General features: G+C 38.7%; 1 protein-coding gene across 4 annotated transcripts in view; it reads right to left on the bottom strand.

Moving 5' to 3' along the window:
- Positions 1–17982, bottom strand: part of sertad2b (SERTA domain containing 2b) — a 39892-nt gene extending 21910 nt beyond the window's left edge. For 2 of the 4 annotated variants that reach the window (XM_065296781.2, XM_065296782.2), the window contains exon 1: positions 17750–17982. The gene's annotated coding sequence lies outside the window, so the exon portion shown is untranslated. Of the gene's footprint in view, positions 1–15; positions 246–17749 lie in introns of those variants that run through there. The other 2 variants (XM_065296780.2, XM_065296779.2) reach the window with 2 other exon arrangements.
- Between the last annotated feature and the right edge of the window lie 1260 nt (positions 17983–19242).

Here is a 19242-nt window from a genome sequence, read left to right on the forward strand (position 1 = left end):
AAAAGCCGAGCTTACCTCGTCTACTTCAAGTGGAGGTATAGATTCAAGCATCGGGAAGGGTCTTCTGGTATCGTTGTCCGAATCAGTACCGATAAAATCCTCGCGGGTAAGGATCGACAGCGAGTTTAAAGGCAGCCGAGCGCTTTAAAACACAGCCAGTCACTATGACCGACAAGATCGCCTTCGGAAGCGAATGACGTCGAGTGAGACTTCTGCTCGACTACACGGAGCATGGAGAAAAGTCCAACCCCTACACACGCAAGCACACCCAACACGCGTCCACCCACTAACTCTCGGTCCGTGTCTCATAACCTAGCAAGCTGTCTACCTAGAAAGGGTTTATTTCGGCGCGTGCTGCATGTCTGGGCATCGCTTCGAGGCAGCCCCCAACCACATGTAAAAAACTCTTGTAAAATTCAGTGTTTAAACCTTACCATTAAAGTATACTTGCACAATATAGCCTATTACAATTGATCTATTCAGTCAATACTACATTGTGCATACAATCTAACATTAATGAAGTGTAGTGATTACTATATGCTAAAGTGTAGCATCATTTACTACAGTTTACTTTAGTAATTACTAAAGTATTTTCACGTGGGTAGGTGTGCGTGACTCAAGCTATCATATCATGTATCATGCATACAGTATATGACGCATAGCAATACTGCCTAGTAAGACAGCTTAGCAGGTTTTCAAACAACCCCACAGTTGCCCTCTATTTTTCTCTATCTCTAACACAATACATTTGGACTTAAAAAAAGTTTATGTTGCCTACATGTCTTGTGTGTCCCAAACATACAGCATAAATACAACTTACATACAAGTACTGTACATTACAAACAACAATAGAGAAACTTATTTGATGGGTCTAAAAAAAAAGGTCAGATCATACAATGTAGCCTTTTTTGTATAATGGAGATGTTTTTCAAATATGTGTAAAATATTCATCTCTAGAGAGCAATGTGCATGTTTGACACTAGTTTCGTATACCACAGCTGCGTGTGACCTTACTCATGATGCTAAAGACAAACTATCAAACTGCCACCACATGGCAAGGACAAGCATTGCATGGGTTATGACTGGCTTATATAGTAACAAACTGTACTTGAATTACATCAGTAGCCTTTATTAATTAATAAACCAAAAGAATATGTAATGAGATTTGTCATTTGATAATGTCACATTTAATGTTAGAATTAATACCAGAAGGAAGCAAACATTTGTGCCAACAAATTGCCTTGTCATACCTCATCATGCCTTGTCAGCAACAAACAATAAAGCAGAACAATTTCTTACATTTTCAAAGAAAATGCAAGTGGTGCTTATCTGCACAAAACTCACTCCTGCATTGCAAGACCATGTGAAGACGCTGAGGAGTTCTGAGAGGTTTAAACCATGTTTTAAATATTGCTGGATGCAGACTATTTTTGTCTAATTTTATCATCCACAAACTGAAAATCAAAAGTTCATGTTCATATCAAATAAACAGGGTTTGCACTTGCACTTAAATTTAACATTTAGGGTTAGGGATTTAAAGAAACCTATCTGAAGTATTATCAATAATAACAGTGATGCTTGCGTTATTAAGCACTATTAAAGGATTACCAAAAGAGTTAAAGCAAATGTCTAATGCAAAATTGCATCATTTTTAAGGACATCAGAGGACATGCTTAAATGTTAGCTGTACTAAATAAGGATAAACATGATTTTGAAGGACACAAGATGGCATGTGAGGACTGAGGACATGGATGTGGCACATTTGTGGAAACATTTCTTAGCAGCAATATCCAAAAACAAAATGCTTCACTATTTGTCCTTTTAAGACTTTACCCACAATTATATTTTCCTTAAAAAAAATAAACATTTCAAAACAAATGCATACTACATTACCTTTCTTGAAACAAACAATCTACCACACTCTTGACCAATGCAATATGATATACTGCCACACTGCAATGGTGGCAAATGTTATCAATGACATAGGGCCCGCATACAGCGTACTGTAAATGATACTATCTGAATGCATGGGGAGTTCTTGCTAGGCTCTCTAAGGCATTACAGTGTAACAAATGCCTATTTTAAATCTGCGGCACATTTAGGTTAAGGGCATCCAGCTCAGGGCAAACCCGGATCGGCAAAAGTTTATCAAACATGTTTAGAAAAAACCTTGCCTGACAAAGGCCACTAAATTTATCTAATGACTAAAGCCATGTACCTTTTCACACAGTACTTATCTTTCACCTCTGGTCCAAAAAGCTAAATTTACACCCTATAAATATCCCTCGGAAGATCAGATAGAGGACAGAAATTATTGGTGTGAATCTATACGCCTGTCTATCTCTGTGTTGTTATAAATGAGGAGAAGAGTGTTCAGCAGAAGGGTGGTTCTAAATAAAGATTTCAGGTCAAAAACAGGAAATGGCTCAGTGAGCAGTCGAGGTAGGACGGAGAAGTCCTGGCCGCTGGGCGGCATCTACAACATCCCCTTTGTTCCCTTACGCTACAAGCAAAAGAGCACAGTCCGCCCCTTCTCCCTCTCTTTTCCCCTCCCTTCCTCTGTCTCCATCTCTGTCTCTCAATCACTCTAGGGTCTCTTCTGTTCTCTTCCTTCATGAAGCTTCTTTTACACGTTGTGACAGTGTATGATAATGTGCCTGAAGAACCTCCCACAAACCGCTTCTTCAGCAGAGGAGCCAAGCATGACACGAACAGTGTGGACAATCATGAGTCAAAAAACAACTCACTATGTCACTATGCCATTTTTGACCTGGGTACCCTAATGCCCAAATCAAGTTCCTCTTATTGACATGAAATATTTATAATACCAATAATATTAATATGGTTGTTATTATTATATGTATGACTTATTACAATCAGTAACTTTCTAAAATTACTTTAGAAAGCCAATGCTATGGTGATATATACACTCACCTAAAGGATTATTAGGAACACCATACTAATAGTGTGTTTGACCCTCTATCGCTTTCAAAACTGCCTTAATACATGGCATAGATTCAAAAAGGTGTTGAAAGCCCATATTGATAGGATAGCATTTTGCAGTTGATGGAGATTTATGGGAAGCACATCCAAGGTACAAAGAACCCATTCCACCACATACCCAAGGTGCTTTATTGGGTTGAGATCTGGTGACTGTGGGGGCCATATTAGTACAGTGAACAATTTGAAATGATTCGAGCTTTGTGACATGGTGCATTATCCTGCTGGAAGTAGCCATCAGAGGATGGGTACATGGTGGTCATAAATGGATGGACATGGTCAGAAACAATGCTCAGGTAGGCAGTGGCATTTAAACGATGTCCAATTGGCACTAAGGGGCCTAATGTGTGCCAAGACAACATTCCCCACACCATTACACCACCACCAGCAGCCTGCATAGTGGTAACAAGGCATGATGGATCCATGTTCTCATTCTGTTTACGCTTAATTCTGACTCTACCATATGAATGTCTCAACAGAAATCGAGACTCATCAGACCAGGCAACATTTTTCCAGTCTTCAACTGTACAATTTTGGTGAGCTCGTGCAAATTGTAGCCTCTTTTTCCTATTTTTAGTGGAAAAACGTTGTGCGTGTTGTGGCTTCACAACTGCTTTGCTGCATACCTCGGTTGTAACAAGTGGCTATTTCAGTCAAAGTTGCTCTTCTATCAGCTTGAATCAGTCGGCCCATTCTCCTCTAACCTCTAGCATCAATGTTTTTCCCTTTTCACACCATTTTTTGTAAACCCTAGAAATGATTGTGCGTGAAAATCCCAGTAACTGAGCAGATTGTGAAATACTCAGACGGGCCCGTCTGGCACCAACAACCATGCAACGCTCAAAATTGCTTTAATCACCTTTCTTTCCCTTTCTGACATTCAGTTTAGAGTTCAGGAGATTGTCTTGACCAGGACCACACCCCTAAATGCATTGAAGTAACTGCCATGTGATTGGTTGATTAGATAATTGCATTAAAGAGAAATTGAACAAGTGTTCCTAATAATCCTTTAGGTGAGTGTGTGTATATGTGTATATCTTCATATTCAATCTAATACTTTCTGCCTGTAATTTCTGTCCTGTAGTTTTCAAGTTCATGCACCCCTGGCTGGGTATCCCACACTCTCAAAAGCATTCTTTAGGAAAAAAAGGGTACAAAGGCTCATACTGGGACAGTTTTCTTTAATAAAGGTTTTAATATGTACCGTTTAGACACAGATGTGAATACATTTGGTACCAATTAATATTAACTCTTTAGGTAGAAATGTGTTTTTTTAAAGAGTACCAACCCAGTGACAGCTTTTCTACAATCGTCATTTTAATTTATACCATCATTAAATAATAGCAAATCAACAGGTGAAGGTTGACTGTGAATTAAAATGCACCAGCGCTCTACTTCATAATATGATGACAGATATTTGGTGTGGATATCAGCAGAAGTGCTGTGAAACTGCACTGCTCTATTACACACAGTCACACAAACAAAAGAGCCGCTTGATTGTAGTGATGTTAATTACAAGCCTCTGACACATACACATGGATTTCTGGTGCCAACAGAAACAGCGCTAACTAAACTCTCGCTAAACCCCCGCCCCTCGACACAAGAGTCCACTCCACTCCTCCTCTACAGTCTGTTGAGAGCCCTTGGCACGCCTGTCTCCCTCATTATCTAATTTGGCTCATTAGGCATGCAGACACACTTCAGCAGGGGTGCTCTCTCATACTAACATCATAATTGATTATCACAGCCATCAATAAATAGCTGATAAGTGACTCTATGTTGGGCCATATCACTATATATTTTTTCCTTAAAACTGATTTTTCTGTTGGTATGTTTTGCTTACAACTAACTGGGTGCTTAAAAATTAACTGCTTTTGTTCATTCATACATATATCAACCAGCCTGTGTGGGAAGGGTAGGTGAGGAGTTAAAGCTGGTCTGAAATCTGATTCCCTTTTGTTCTTTATTTATTTATTATTTGCCCTGGTCGGCCCGTGTCTGAGACGCACCACGTGCCAAGCTATCAGGCAAGCGTGACATGATTCTCCTCCTTCATGCGAATCCAGCTTTCCCTACGGCTGGTCGTACAAAAATCACTTCCACATCATAATCATATAAGACCCTCACAGCCCACCTCTTCCTCGTGCGTACATTTGCTGAGCAATGCTACAAATTCTGAGTCATCTTTGACTGCTTTTAGAAAGAGGAAAAGTGGGCAGAACTGAGTTCAGACACGTTGGTACAGTAAAGATATGAGAGTATGTTTGTGTGTGTATGTGTGTGTGTAGCTTACTTTAGAGAATTTTGTTACTGGAGAATTTAGAAGTACTAGAATTTCGATAATAATCATTATATTGAAATAACCAGAAAATGTGATGCGGTCATAACAATCAATCATCATGTCAAAAAAAAATCATCATTAGAGCTATCCCTTAGGTGCTGCTGTTTATAAAGCTGAAAACAACATGTGGTGCTATTAACCCCGCTGTGCTTGAGAGAAAGTAAGTGAGAGCTGAACTTTGTTTACACAGACACACACTATAGTGTTTTATCCCATTTCCATGGTGATTATGCAGAACAATATTGATACAACACAGGGTTTTCTACCATCCTCCAGAAACTTGTAGATTTGCGCACACATGCTCACATAAATACACACTTACACACCCCAGCTGGAGCAGAACCAATGCAGTGATGGTTGTGGTTTTGGAAGTGGACTCCATATATTACAGAACACCGTACATCATGTCGGGTTTTTTTTCATTCTGTGACTCTTCTGGCTGCAGCTGGAGAACTTCAAAAATCTCAAGATTAGTTTATTGGGAGCAACATTTTTGAGAGGACACAAATACCCAGTAAGAGAGGAAAGGTCTTACAGTAAAATAACTAAAAAAAAGAAGGAAGCATGAAGTATTGGCACAGAATCTCTAAATATATATAATACTGTATAACAAGGTAGATTCTCTTTACAGGCTGGTCCCGCAATAAATATGTCAAAGATTTCATAGGAAAAATAATAGCTAAAATTAATACCAGGTAAAACCAGCTCAATGAATACATCCACTAATGCCACCTATAGTAGTCATGTGCGCATGTGAGCAATTTCCCGATATGTCTATAAATAATGCATTTACAAAAATAATTGCATGGGTGAGCAGGAAAACAAGTCTTTCTGGTGTGTGTCTTTCTGGCATTTAATGGCGAACGAATTGTGGCATTCCTATTGTGTTATTCATAGCATACGACTAATGCACCAAACCCATGTTGGGAGAGAGTGACAGCAGAGATTGTAAAAAACAGGTAGTTTTTCCACATTTGATGGCGAATACTCCCTAATCGTGACTGGTCTTTTCTTTCTCAAGCTGACTAATTCAATAAACATTCCAGTGCTTGGACATTGCCCTGTCTACAAACATCGAAAATGTTCCCTCTGAGCTCTAAACATATCTGATAATCCTCTTCCTCGCATAAAGCAATGGTCTCACGGGATGCAGCTGACAATACACCACAGATAAAATAAAAATTTATCTGTAGGTGAGAAATGTGTGCCCAAAAAAAAAAAGTGTTTTTTTTTAGCTTAAAACTATGAGGAAAAACAGCAGGTTTCAAATAAAAAAGATCAAATGTCTCGATAAAAAAACAACTCATAACTAAAGCAATCATTTTGGTATTCAAAGCTTCTGCAAGCCAGCACCTCCTTGTTCAACATGTCTCTATGTTTTGTGGGCTTTGAGGAATGCCTTATATTCTAATTTCCATGTTCTTCTTTTTTCCCCATTTAATTTTGGTATTTTGTGGTCCACTATTTTAGTTATTTTAAGTGTTGTTTACTTGGTGAACACACTATGCATTTGTTGCAATGTCTGAATTTGTGTGTTTTGGCGAAGGAAGCCACAGATTTCAATAAGAACATCAGACATGGAAAAATGTAAGACACCAGAATGCTCAGGATTGTGGGTCATAAAATGATGGATGGCACTGTACCAATGCTGCCACTTGGGATATGAGCCACTGTACTAGTAACATTAGATGATCTCAGTAAAAATACTGTCATACAAGTAATAATACTATTAGCCAAATTTTTAATTTTATTACCCTAATAGGGACTGTAATTCAGATGAAGAGACAAAATAATTATATATTTGTAATTCAGACGACCCATTTTTAAAACCTCCCATTCCTTGCGTCTGGCTATTATGGGTACATTGTTTAGCTGTGTCGTTGTGGTTGTTTGAGGGGCACATGGAAATGATTTTTGTGGTGGAGGCTGCCAATGAGCACAGAATTTACAATGGATGGAGGAAGACCCCTCCAGAGTCCAGACAGTTTGCTGCTCCAGTAACTATGGTCTCACTACAGCCCAAATACAACATTAAGGTCACAAAGAACATCATTATGAACACATTAAGTTTATTTTCTGTGTCTGCATAGAATAGTGTCTGGGATGTCACAGCAGATGCACGACTGGAGCATTTATTGCGCTTTAAGTAAAAATTTTGATATAATTGCAATAATAAATGAGGTTTTGTAAAAGTCACTTTGTTTTAAAGAACGTTTTAACTATATAAATTATGTCGAAGGAGTAGTGAGTGAGTAGCAGCACATATATTGTGAAGTAGGTCAGGCAGAAGCAGTCAGAGCTGTATAAAAATGTGTCCTCTGAATTCAGACTACCCTGAATACCCTGCTGAAAAAAACAGTTAAGGCCTGTATGAATATCCTTGTTGGTGAAATGGGTGGATAAGATGGTAAATGCTGGTTAATCTCACTGGTGGACCAGCACAGATTGGCCCATTCAGCAAAATTACAAAAATACTCTTAAAGGTGCCATAGAATAACAAAATTTCCCCAAGCATAGATGAATAATAAGTAGGGATGCTCCGATCAATCGGCTGTAGATCGTTATCGGCCGATCGTCGCATTAAATGACTAGATTTCTACTTGCTAAATTTGCCAATCTCATGAACCGATCTTTCTATTTAAACTTGATGAACTTTTTTCATCATAGGGATCCTGAATGCGGGGTGCAATTTAAAACCATTTTTACGCACTGCAAGCATTTTTACAACCTGTTGCTCATGTGCAACCTGCAAATTTGGAGACAGATGTGTGTATTTTCTATGAGGATGCGCTTCGGTCCTAACATGCAGCACGACGCGTCTTCATTCCTAGCCCTATTCATTCCTATGGCTCCACACAAAAGTTTTATTTTGTGGCACCATACTTACTCGTGTAACTACTCCTGTAACAGTCTTTAAATAGGGAAAACATGGAAGTGTTTGGTGGCTTCCAAATTCATACCTGTTTGGATCCTAAGGAATGAATGGGGCTAGGCTAAATGCTAACACATTTTGCACTGTAAAAAGATTAAAAGTGCATGCATTGAAAAAAGATAGGTATGTATTAGTCATCTAAGTTGAGGGGAGAACATAGTAAAATATTGAAAAACGGTGGTGTTTTCCTTTAACAATCTCCAAACAGTTGGTTGTTCCTCAAAATCTGCATTGTCGTCTGATACAGGCTCAAACATATAAAGTCGGTTTACTAATGTGAGCTACTGACATGAGCCTCAGAGCAAAGCGGAGCAAAGCAGAGCAATCAGAAAGGAGCTCAACATTATTATTCATGAGCCTTCCAAATGGGGCAAAACCATTTCATTCATAAAGTTACATAGTTACATTTCAATGTAAATATCAAAGGACAATTCACACATTCTTACAATGCATTCTTTGGCACCTTCACAAGTCAATTCCAAGGGACATGTATTGCCCATTCATAAAAAGTAAATTTATCACACAGTGCTCATGATTTGACCCCCTTTATTCTCATTTTCTCTCTCACCCAGTGTAAACCTGTGACTACATTTCCCAGCATCCTCTTCCAAACACAAAGACATCTGAACTAATTTGTCCCAGCAGTTCCTCTTCTTGGTACTAATTGCACTCACTTACACAGTGATTACCTGACCTTCATACAAGCACTAACGTCTCTTTCAGTTACTTCAAGTCTCCTTTCGTCCTCTCCTACTGCCTTACTTTTCCCTCTTGCTCAACACACACACACACACACACACAATGCTGCTGTATCTGCGTATATGCCTCAGGGCTTCTCCAGCAGAGTGAAAGAGAAAAGCTTTGGCCATCACAGCTGTTCCCAATGCTTCAGTCCCCATTGCTCAGCAACAGAGAACAAAACAAAAGCACATCCCTCCCCTCCAACCCTTTCCATCTCCTCCCATCCTCTACAGCGGCACTACCACATTACAAACCGCTCTCTCTGCCCCTGCACACGCACACACACACGCCCCTTCTGTCCTCGTACCCTCACCCCTCCCTCCCTCCCATCCACCTACCGTCCTTACACACAAACACCAAGTCCTTTGTCCATATTCACTTGGCAAAATATATAGTCTGCCGTAACAGCAGAATTAGAGTTATTACAGTCAAGCCAAAACAGTAGTAGAAACAGTAGACAACTCTTGTTCTGCTAAAACAAATAACTAAGCAGACGAAAGTGGGATGTGACATTTCATACAATCTCCACACCAAGTTCTGAGAAACATAAGATCAGAAGGCTGAAGAGGTTTATTTTAAGCAAATAGTTAACAATAGCATATAGTGCTTCATCATAGCTCTCCCATTAATTTGTGTTAGCAAACAAAACTTTACATAAACTAATACATAAAAAATTAACCAAATCAAATAGGAAAATATTATTTACTTTTGTTTGAAAAATAAATCAGACTATAATAAATCTGTTTTAAAAATACCACAGTGTAAACATATACTCCGTATACAAACAACTTTTCAACTCAAGTTCAACACATTTTATTTTTAAGCAACATATACAACATGTAAAAAAAGCTTTAAATTATAATATTCTTTCAAAAATATTTTGTGTAAACACAGCTCACACATTTGAAACAGTATCACAGAAAATGTTAGTGATTTTTCAACCTTGACTCTTTAAAACCCTTGGTTACCTTGAAACCAGTAACTGACCCATGCCTAATAAGAAATATGCACTACTTTTAAAATTGCATCTCGATAATTGTAAAAATCCCATATATTCAGCAAATGTTCAGGCCCAAGAGCAGTGAGACAAGACAATATTTTAACCAACATGGTAAATACAACATTGGGTCGAAACACTGAAAGTATTTTAAATGTTTGTCTGCCCGGCAGGCAGGGCAACATGCATCTAGTCAGTCAAGATACAGACATATACAGCGCCAGACACAAATATACTTTCGGAGAAAACGACTAACAGACAGACATAAGGTGGGAGTGTCAGCTCTGTCTCAAAAGAGTGTATGTTGAACTTCAGCAGGACACTAGGAAGCCGTCTGTCTCTTACATCCAGACGTATTTATGTTTCGATAACATGTCAGGGATTAAACAGAAACACAATATGTCTCTGAACAGAGATTTAAGGTGCTCAATTTCAAAACAGCCGACTCACAATAGGGAGGAGCGCCGTCTATCAAACATCAGATTCGGCTCACAACACTCACTGGCAACGCACCCGATCACCACAAACAGGGGCGTATGAGAGCCCACAGCCTTTTCTTCACACTCAGCCACGTTTCTGACCCCAAAACACAACATGAACAAGTCAGATTACCTATCAAGCATCTGTCTGATGAAACAAGGAAGGCGTCTGTACGGCTTGTCTCGGAGACAGCTGTTATTAGTGCGACGAGGCGTCCCTGCAGGTTCACACCTCAACACTGACCACACACATTGACAGATAAAAATATGTTTTTCTCCACTGGATTAAACTTAAGTTGTAATAACATTGAGCACCAGCAGTTCTGTTATAAACCTTGACCGTACTTTATCAAATTAGAAAAACAGACCGGCAATTCCGTCAAGACATGTTTGGAAAGACCACTGCTTATGAGGGGAAAACTTGTTTCAACAAGTCAGCTTCATTGTTTCTGGGTTAACTTACAGCTCTCTGTATGAGATTATACAGCTCCTGGAGAAGTTGGCTCAACGTGGCGTGATAATAGACAGTTTTATAATAAGAGTCGAGTTGACTTTGCTCTACACCACAGACATAATGAGGAGGTTGGACGAAAAATACAAGCACATGAGAATGTGTCCTTTATTCCCGCAACTCGGCGCTCCTCTAAAGCTTCTGTTGTGCCACAGGGCACGAAACCAGCGCCAGTTCTGCATCTTTGACTGCAACATGGGGCTCAGATGTGAACACATGGTGCACATTGTGCAATGGGGCATCAGCATTTAATCAACTGGTAATTACACAATCACTGACCACAGACACCAGTGTGAGGTCGGATCGACTCGAGATTCATTATTTTAAAAAATCTGATAAGGTACCCGGTGTGTAATGTAATAACAGCTTGTGAAAAGAAAGAATAAATGCTAACTTAAACAGCACATCAAAACGTGTCTGGTATCAGCGGCAGGGAATAACAAACTGTGATGCTTCCCCGATTCATAACCAGTAGTCCAGTGTGAGCCGGTCCGCAGATGTGTTTGTGGTCAAGGCTCTGATCTGTCCTAATGTACTCAGCTGCCTCTCCGATAACATCCTGAGACAGACACCCCCCCGAATTCTCCTCATCTATTATTCAATACCAACAATTCAAAACACAATGAGACCAGAGAGGAAGCACTTTGAATAAGAACAAACAACCTTGCCATTTCTCTGACATACTAAGAGATCGGTAGGCATGTATGACTTTATAAACAGAAAATGTATGAATTAAGTGACAGTGATGATATTTAAGGCGGGGTGCATGATCTCTGAAAGCCAATGTTGATATTAGAAAATCAACTAAACAAACACGCCCCTACACCAATAGAATCTGGACCTTGTTTTGATAGACACGCCCCACACATACGCAACCCAGGCAACGATGTCAGTTAGTAGACACGCCCCTTATTGCTGATTGGCTACAAGTGTGTTTTGGTACTCGGCCTGACTCCCTTTTCCAAAGTGTTTTTCATAAATCATGCACCCCACCTTTAATAGATTAAAATAGATTAAAAGATTCAAATATAGCTGCAGCAATTATTGAGGTCTATGCAAGTTCAGACAAATAGGAAAATAGGGAAAAAAACTGACTGTTGCTGGATAGTTCTTCCAAATAAAACACTCAGACAGTAAAATGACCAATTATTATTCAAATTTTTTTGACACAACAACACTCTGGCGTGCACAGCAAAGTCTTATTCAAACAATGCCGTGAGGTTTCAATCTTGTTCATATTTTTCAACTACTTTAAAAGAGTTTATTCATTATGCACAACAAATGTTTATTTAGTTTTACAAATCTTCTGCTTGTCACTCGTTTAATGTATTTGAATTTTTGTTATATCGGTCTCATATCGGCCAATCAGCCACAATGATTTCTTGATATTGTTATCAGGCAACAATAAGTTGAGGAGTAGATTTACAGTAAATACATGTTAGTACAGACAGTACAACATTGTTAAAAAAGGAAATATAAAGAATAAATTGTATCAATGAATATTATGATCGATATGAATATTGATCATCAAGTTTAAATTGCCATTACTTTTATCCACAATCTGGTTGCCAGGAACATTTAAACCAAAAATATTTTGTACACAAAAGGAATGAGATACTTTCTCATGTTCCACATACGAGTGCTGTACAAATGTTTCCCATGCTAGTGGAAAGAAAGGCTGCATTGAGGATATGCCAGATAGACAGAGAGAAAAACAGAGCAAGAGAAAGTTTTCCCTGCATTTTTTCCTGAGAGATATTTTGGGCCCTCAAAGCACATTTAATATTATTTGATGCAATTTCCCCCCAAAATGATTTTGTCCTCAGATCTCGCCTTCTGACTGAAACCCAAGCATAAGAGACTTTATAGTGCAGAGTGGATCACTTGCAAAACGGAGCATGCCACAAAAGCTCAACGACCAATTTTAATTTAAATAAAATGATCTACTTTGAAACATAAAATGCATTTAGGTAATTATGTTTGATATAATTGTGAAATATAGGAATTGTGCAATTAACTCTAAAATCAAATAAAACACTAAATATAGCCACATCACAATTAATGGATGTATCACACCTTTGAACTATACTTAAAAATCAAAATTAGTATAATGTAAAGAACAAGTGTGTGAAGTTCACACTTAGCATCACGAAGTGTAAGAAGTTAAGCATTGTTATGGTGTGCAAAAGCTGAGCATGGTTTGTTGAGCCATGGAGAATCCCCTCTGAGCTGTGCTTTTCCACGGTCCCTGTATGGCTCGGTCTTTCCAGCCTCCTCCTCCTCCTTTAAAGGTGGGTGTATGAAATATTAATGCTGCAGTACAACTGGCTGTAGGAAAGAGGCCTCCGTCTATGCGTGTGTGCATGTGCGTGTATGTTGAAGAGACAGGCGGCTAACTCTGGCATTGCCGCTGTTCCAGAGACACCCGATCTCTAAAGCTCTCCAACCTGCTGGGGCCTTCACTGCCACTGCTTCTGCAGATCATCTCAGTTAAACACTGATCCAATATCAGCCTTTTCTTTTTGTAATCTTACAAGCTTTGTTAAAGCTAAATGGCAGGAGGAGGTAAAACCAGCAGAAATTAGTTACTATATACTGTAATACATACTGTGTGTACCATGAGATCGAACCTACAACCTTTTCAGCTGCTAATGCAATGTTTTACCAACTAAACTACAAAAACATGCATGCCTTTATTAGTTTCTAGGTAAGGAGACAAAATATGCAAAAAATGCAGACTAACCTTTTAGTAAAACAATCATGTCTGGTGATGATCAAGCTAGGCTGACGACATATAATACACTATGGCAATGTAATAAGATTGTTTAAGGTGCAGGCCACATCTTAAGTGGAGTCATGACACGCCTCTCTGGAGGTTTAGGCATTCAAACTCCTTAGGTTATCAGTCTGATGCTTGATGCATCAGAATTCAATACAGTAAATATACTTCTTGCACATTATAATGAAAAGCAGGTCACTGCCTGGGGCTCTGGCAGTTCATTTACACAGGATTCAATGCAAATGCATTTGAGCAATTCAGTAACAGTGGTCTATAATTCACAGCACATTAAAACATTATAGACCGGCAGAAATGTAACAATGTCCATGTTATGAATCTGAGTGTTAAATGGGAACTTAGAGACCCATCCTATTCACCTGTTTCTCGAACGCGGAAGTAAGTGATGTGACAAATTTCCTTTCCGGTATGAGACTTCCGTTTTGTTTTAATACCCAGCCGGTAGAGGGGCGTAGTGGGAACACGCATAAAACATGATTTAAACAGTTAATATTTACTACACCTGCCATGTATGAACCAGTGTGAGGATGAAATTAAATGGCTTGATATATGAAAATATATTCAATCATTTCGTGTTGTTGATCGGAGGTGACGGGTCTTCAATGCGCAAATATAAAAGCAGAGACATACCAGTATCTTTACAATGGGAAAGTCAGTCAAGTGTTTGTTCATGTTTTTAACTTTTCAGGAGCTCGTTTAAAATGTCACAACTGTCCCTCTGGTGTAAGGTTTTTTTTTAAACAGCAATTTTTAATGGACTTTTTTATGGCGACACGTTGAGCTTCGCGGTCCGACAAAGTCAGCAGTATCTTTCTCATTCAACACATTGTAAGTTATTTGAACAAACCCTAATAAACATATTAAACTAATTGTTTTCATTTTATGAAAATATTAATACATCGCTTCTTACGCAGGTGGAGGCATGAGCTTATGAAATTATTTGCTTACTTTTTAAAGTATTTCAGCTGAATCACAGTCACACACCTGACCGACAAGGGAATTTGTCTCCAATGCATACTGACAGGATATTTGTGACGGTTTTCACTCCACTACAATACTTAATATTCTGTTCCTACACAATTTGTGACAAAATACAGAAGTGACAACCACATTTCTACAAAAATCAGGCATGTATTTACATAAAAGATTATGCTAATGTAAACTGAATTAACATTAAATTCACATAGTGTGTAAAGCGACCTTTATGATGCATTGCTTCTCCTAATGCAAAACTGATTTTTTTAAATATCACACAATAAAAGCTCACTAGGAAATGTTTAAATTGGTTAACATTGACCTCTAATGAGGTGACAAATCTGAACTCTGAGCTCTCTGACCTAACAGAGAACTCTGCAGAGCTCACTGCCTAATCTGGATTATCATCTAAATTAGATGTGTCTCTAATCCGCCATTGCCAAACTCTCGCCTTTAACCACTTGATTCCGGACCGGCGGAAACCGTAGTGGACTTCCATATTTGTCTGTTCCGGTTGTCACGTGTTAAAGTCTGTACGTTCCATACTTCTGTACTACTCATTTGAAAATGTTAAACAAAAACCGAGTTATTTGTGTCCATTGCTACTGCGGGTTTCTGAATGTAATTTATTATTTTGGATGTACAATTATTATTATTTTAACTGATAAATGGAGATAAATGGCAACGACCCTGTATCACAACATCCATCTTATTTAACAGAGAAAAACTGAGCACGCGCAGGCTAAATAAAGCATTCAGAAAACTCTTCAGTCCTCTGATACTTACCTAGTACTAGGTATCAGTATACAAAACATGCACTAGTGCCCTACGCCATACTGTAGAACCAGAACACTGACACAAGTCTTAAATACATCTGAAAACAGTTGTATAATCAGGGGCGGATCTAGAAAATTATTTATGGGGTGGCAAGGGGGTGGCATGAGAACTACAAGGGGTGGCAATGAAGTAAGCGTCCTTGCATGGTTGTCGTGGATTCAAGAAATTATATACTGTATATACTATTTTCGGTGAACACTGGACCTCAAATTTTTATAACATTAATAAAGGCAACAACAAATGTTCCTATAAGTAAGTACCCAAGCAGCTACCTTTAGCATCTCTGTAGCACCCTTTGTCTTAATACTAAGTTAATACATACAGCTTATCAATATCTAAAAACACTGACTGGTTGAACATAATGGTATAAAGACAGTTATATAAATAAAATAGGATTGCCTAGTTTATATTAATGTAAAACATATTTGAAAGGCAAACATCTCTTTCTCTCATAACCCTCATCTTTAATCCTTTCACTCACTTCATGATGGATTTCTGTCTTTTCACTTCTTTTTAGCTCTTTGCCATCCATATGTTTCTTTCCTTCATGACTTCATCTACTCCTCTTCCTTCCACAACATATTTTTCTGTTTTATTTGTACCTTCCACTCCCATAGTATTTGATTTTTCTAATATTTTTGGTAAAAAGAATGGATATCAGCCTTTCTTTTCATAATATCCTGGAAAATGCGGCATTAAGTTGTCTTTCAAGCTTTCTAAACATACACAACACTGAATAGTTTTGTCTCCTTAATGAAGACAAATAAAAACATTAGGCAATATCATAACAAGCGATTTCATATGCACATATGGAATATTTTGATTGCTGCAGTAGCTAAGACATGACGGGCTAACTCTAGAAAGAACTGCTTAAAATATATTTACTCCTTACACAAACCTGCAGTTCAGTTGTTTTAACTACCAAGCAACTACCTCGTGCAATATTTAACATCAGTTTAATTTTTGTATTTTTATCCTGATGCAACATTTATCTATAAATATGACCGTATTTAGTACTCTGATTTGCTGATGTGATGCTCAACTTAATCACTTTAAGACACTAAAGAGAATTTGTTTTGGCAGCATGTGATGATTTGAGGCGCTTTATTAGATCAGAATGACTCGCTACAGACGTGAAGAGACTCTTTCTTCATGGGCATAAGTTGCACGTTCATAAACATTTTTGCCTTTAACCTCAACGATGGAAAAGTAACGTTTGTGCTTTTTATACTTTGTGCTTGCGTCCGCTACCTTTGTTTTGAGATCGTTGTACTTGTCATCGCTCTGTTGTTGCGGGTTTGTGCGACTCGGAAGGGATGGACTGCAGCGCGAGAACCGGGCTGCATGTGAGTGCCTTGGATGGGGCGATGCATCCTTTCATGGTAGTTTCCAAACGTCTCCAACCACGCCAGAAAAGATCGCTAGATTTGTCCTAGTCGCTTTTTTAATAAAGTCGCTGAAGGGGTCTAAAAGTTTCTTAATCTAGCGACAAAGTCACCAAGTTGGCAAATCTGCGCGGACTTTTTTTTACACTGTAAAAGACTTTCTGCTCGGACTGACTGCATGCTTGTGTATGAACTCTGCTGCCTCTGGTTGGCTAACGATGGAAATTAAGCCAATCACCATCAGCTATGTGGTTGTCCCACCCCGTCTAAGACACACACACCAATCATCGTCAGATATGTGTCTCCCACCCCCAAACACACGCAGAGAAAAACTCCATTGCCTTTCTAGTTAAAAGAGCCTACTCGGGTATAAATTATATATATTAGGATACCCGCGCTGGGGTGGCATATGGGGTGGCAATGCTTTTATTTAGGGTGGCAACTGCCACCCCGTGCCACCCCGGTAGATCCGCCCCTGTGTATAATACCAAAGCAAAAAATGCATGGCTTTGACCGATAAAAAGCAAAACTTTTATAACTGTCATGTAGCTCCCTCATTTCAACCAATGAATGTTTTGAATCCAGAGAATTTCAGTGCTTCCCCTTTTACATGCGTTTACAGATATTCCAAGTTTTTTAGATAAGATATGCAAACAGATTATTGTGTCAATACATGCACATCTACGCATATCTGACCCACAATTAAGACTGACCCGTTAAAGCACACGATTAATTTAACGGCGCGTGCACTCACCCTTCTTGAAGGACTTGCACGATCCTGATCAAGTGTGAATCGCTGACTGCTCAGCGTGTGTTACATTGTGTCAGTGCATTCTGCATGCCTTGGTTTGTCGACATGATTTCACATGGCACTTTTTAACGTCCCGTGCCTGAGAAAAAGTTAAACATTTGCACAAATGTAAAGTGTCCTCAAAAGTACAACTAGGCGGATGGTCATCGGTGTCTCCGCGTCGCAAGACATTGAATTTCAATGATAGGTTGTCTGTGAATCGAGGCTGAATCTCCGTGTATGCCCCGCCCCATTTTCATAGACTCGACCAATAAGAATGCAGTTTAGGCTGCAGTTCGACATGTTATTTAAAGAGCCTGACTTCTCTTGTAATGTGGTGTTTTCCAAACCACAATAAACAAGTGAAAATGTGAGCCTAAAGTTCAGTCGATACAAATCACAACAAGAAACAAACATGCAAATAGTTTGAAATGTATATCATATTTCAGATGCTATACCTAAAGTTGTACCTTGAAGTATTAGAGAAGGTAAAATGTCATGTAACGTTTAGATTTGAGTTCTCCAAGCGGTGAAACAGAGAAAAGGCAGCATGCTCTGGCAAGATGCCCACCGACAGCTTGGCTCAATCTTTTTTGTTACAAGTTCAATCTCTACTGCATAACAGGAAATGGAGGGTTCAAAAAAGCCTGCCACTGCGGAAAATAGACATTAACTAAAAACGAAAAGAAAAAAACAAGTCTGGCCTTGCAGAGAAAGTGGGAGAGATATTTTCTTCCAGTATTTTCTCCCATTGGTTTGTTTTTCAGTGAATTCACCAGCAAGGAAATATTGAGTGTTGACTTTAAGGTTTAACTAAATGGGACAAATGGCCAAGAAAGTCTGCCTACACTTCTGTGTTTGTGTGTGTGTGACTCAGCTGATGGAGCATGGTCTGATGGAGAAGCGCAAACAGTCATTAATCTTGGAGTCTGGCGTCTGATTTTAGTTTTTCTGCTTTAAGCTTGCTGTCCAGACAGACTGGTCATTATCTAAAATCACAATCTGACAGTAGGCAGTGGATGTGTATAGACTTTGTCGTACGTGATTTTACAAGAAAAGCACATGAAAGCAAGAATTACAAGACATTATCCTAAAAAGTATAATAGAAAAGGCGAGAACAAAACTGTTTCATTGCGTCGAACTGATTGTAAGCTTTTAGGCCGAATAAGTGATGATCAATGAAACCTGTAGGTTTGCAATCACACCCACTATTAAAGATGACTTGAACAGAGAATTTACAAGACAAAATAATGCCATCTAGTGGTTAGAGAATGTTACTGCAGTCATAAATAAAACTAAGTTTTTTTTATTTTTTTTACAGCAGACTATAAATCTTGCTTTTACTTACAAAAGCATGTACAGATTACATTTAATATTTATTTACATGTTTATTTAGCTATAAGGGTTTCAGTGAGGGAAAAATATTTGATCCCCTGCTGTTTTTGTATGTTTGCCCA

This window comes from Paramisgurnus dabryanus, chromosome 20 (assembly GCF_030506205.2).
Source record: "Paramisgurnus dabryanus chromosome 20, PD_genome_1.1, whole genome shotgun sequence".
Classification (NCBI taxonomy): domain Eukaryota; kingdom Metazoa; phylum Chordata; class Actinopteri; order Cypriniformes; family Cobitidae; genus Paramisgurnus; species Paramisgurnus dabryanus.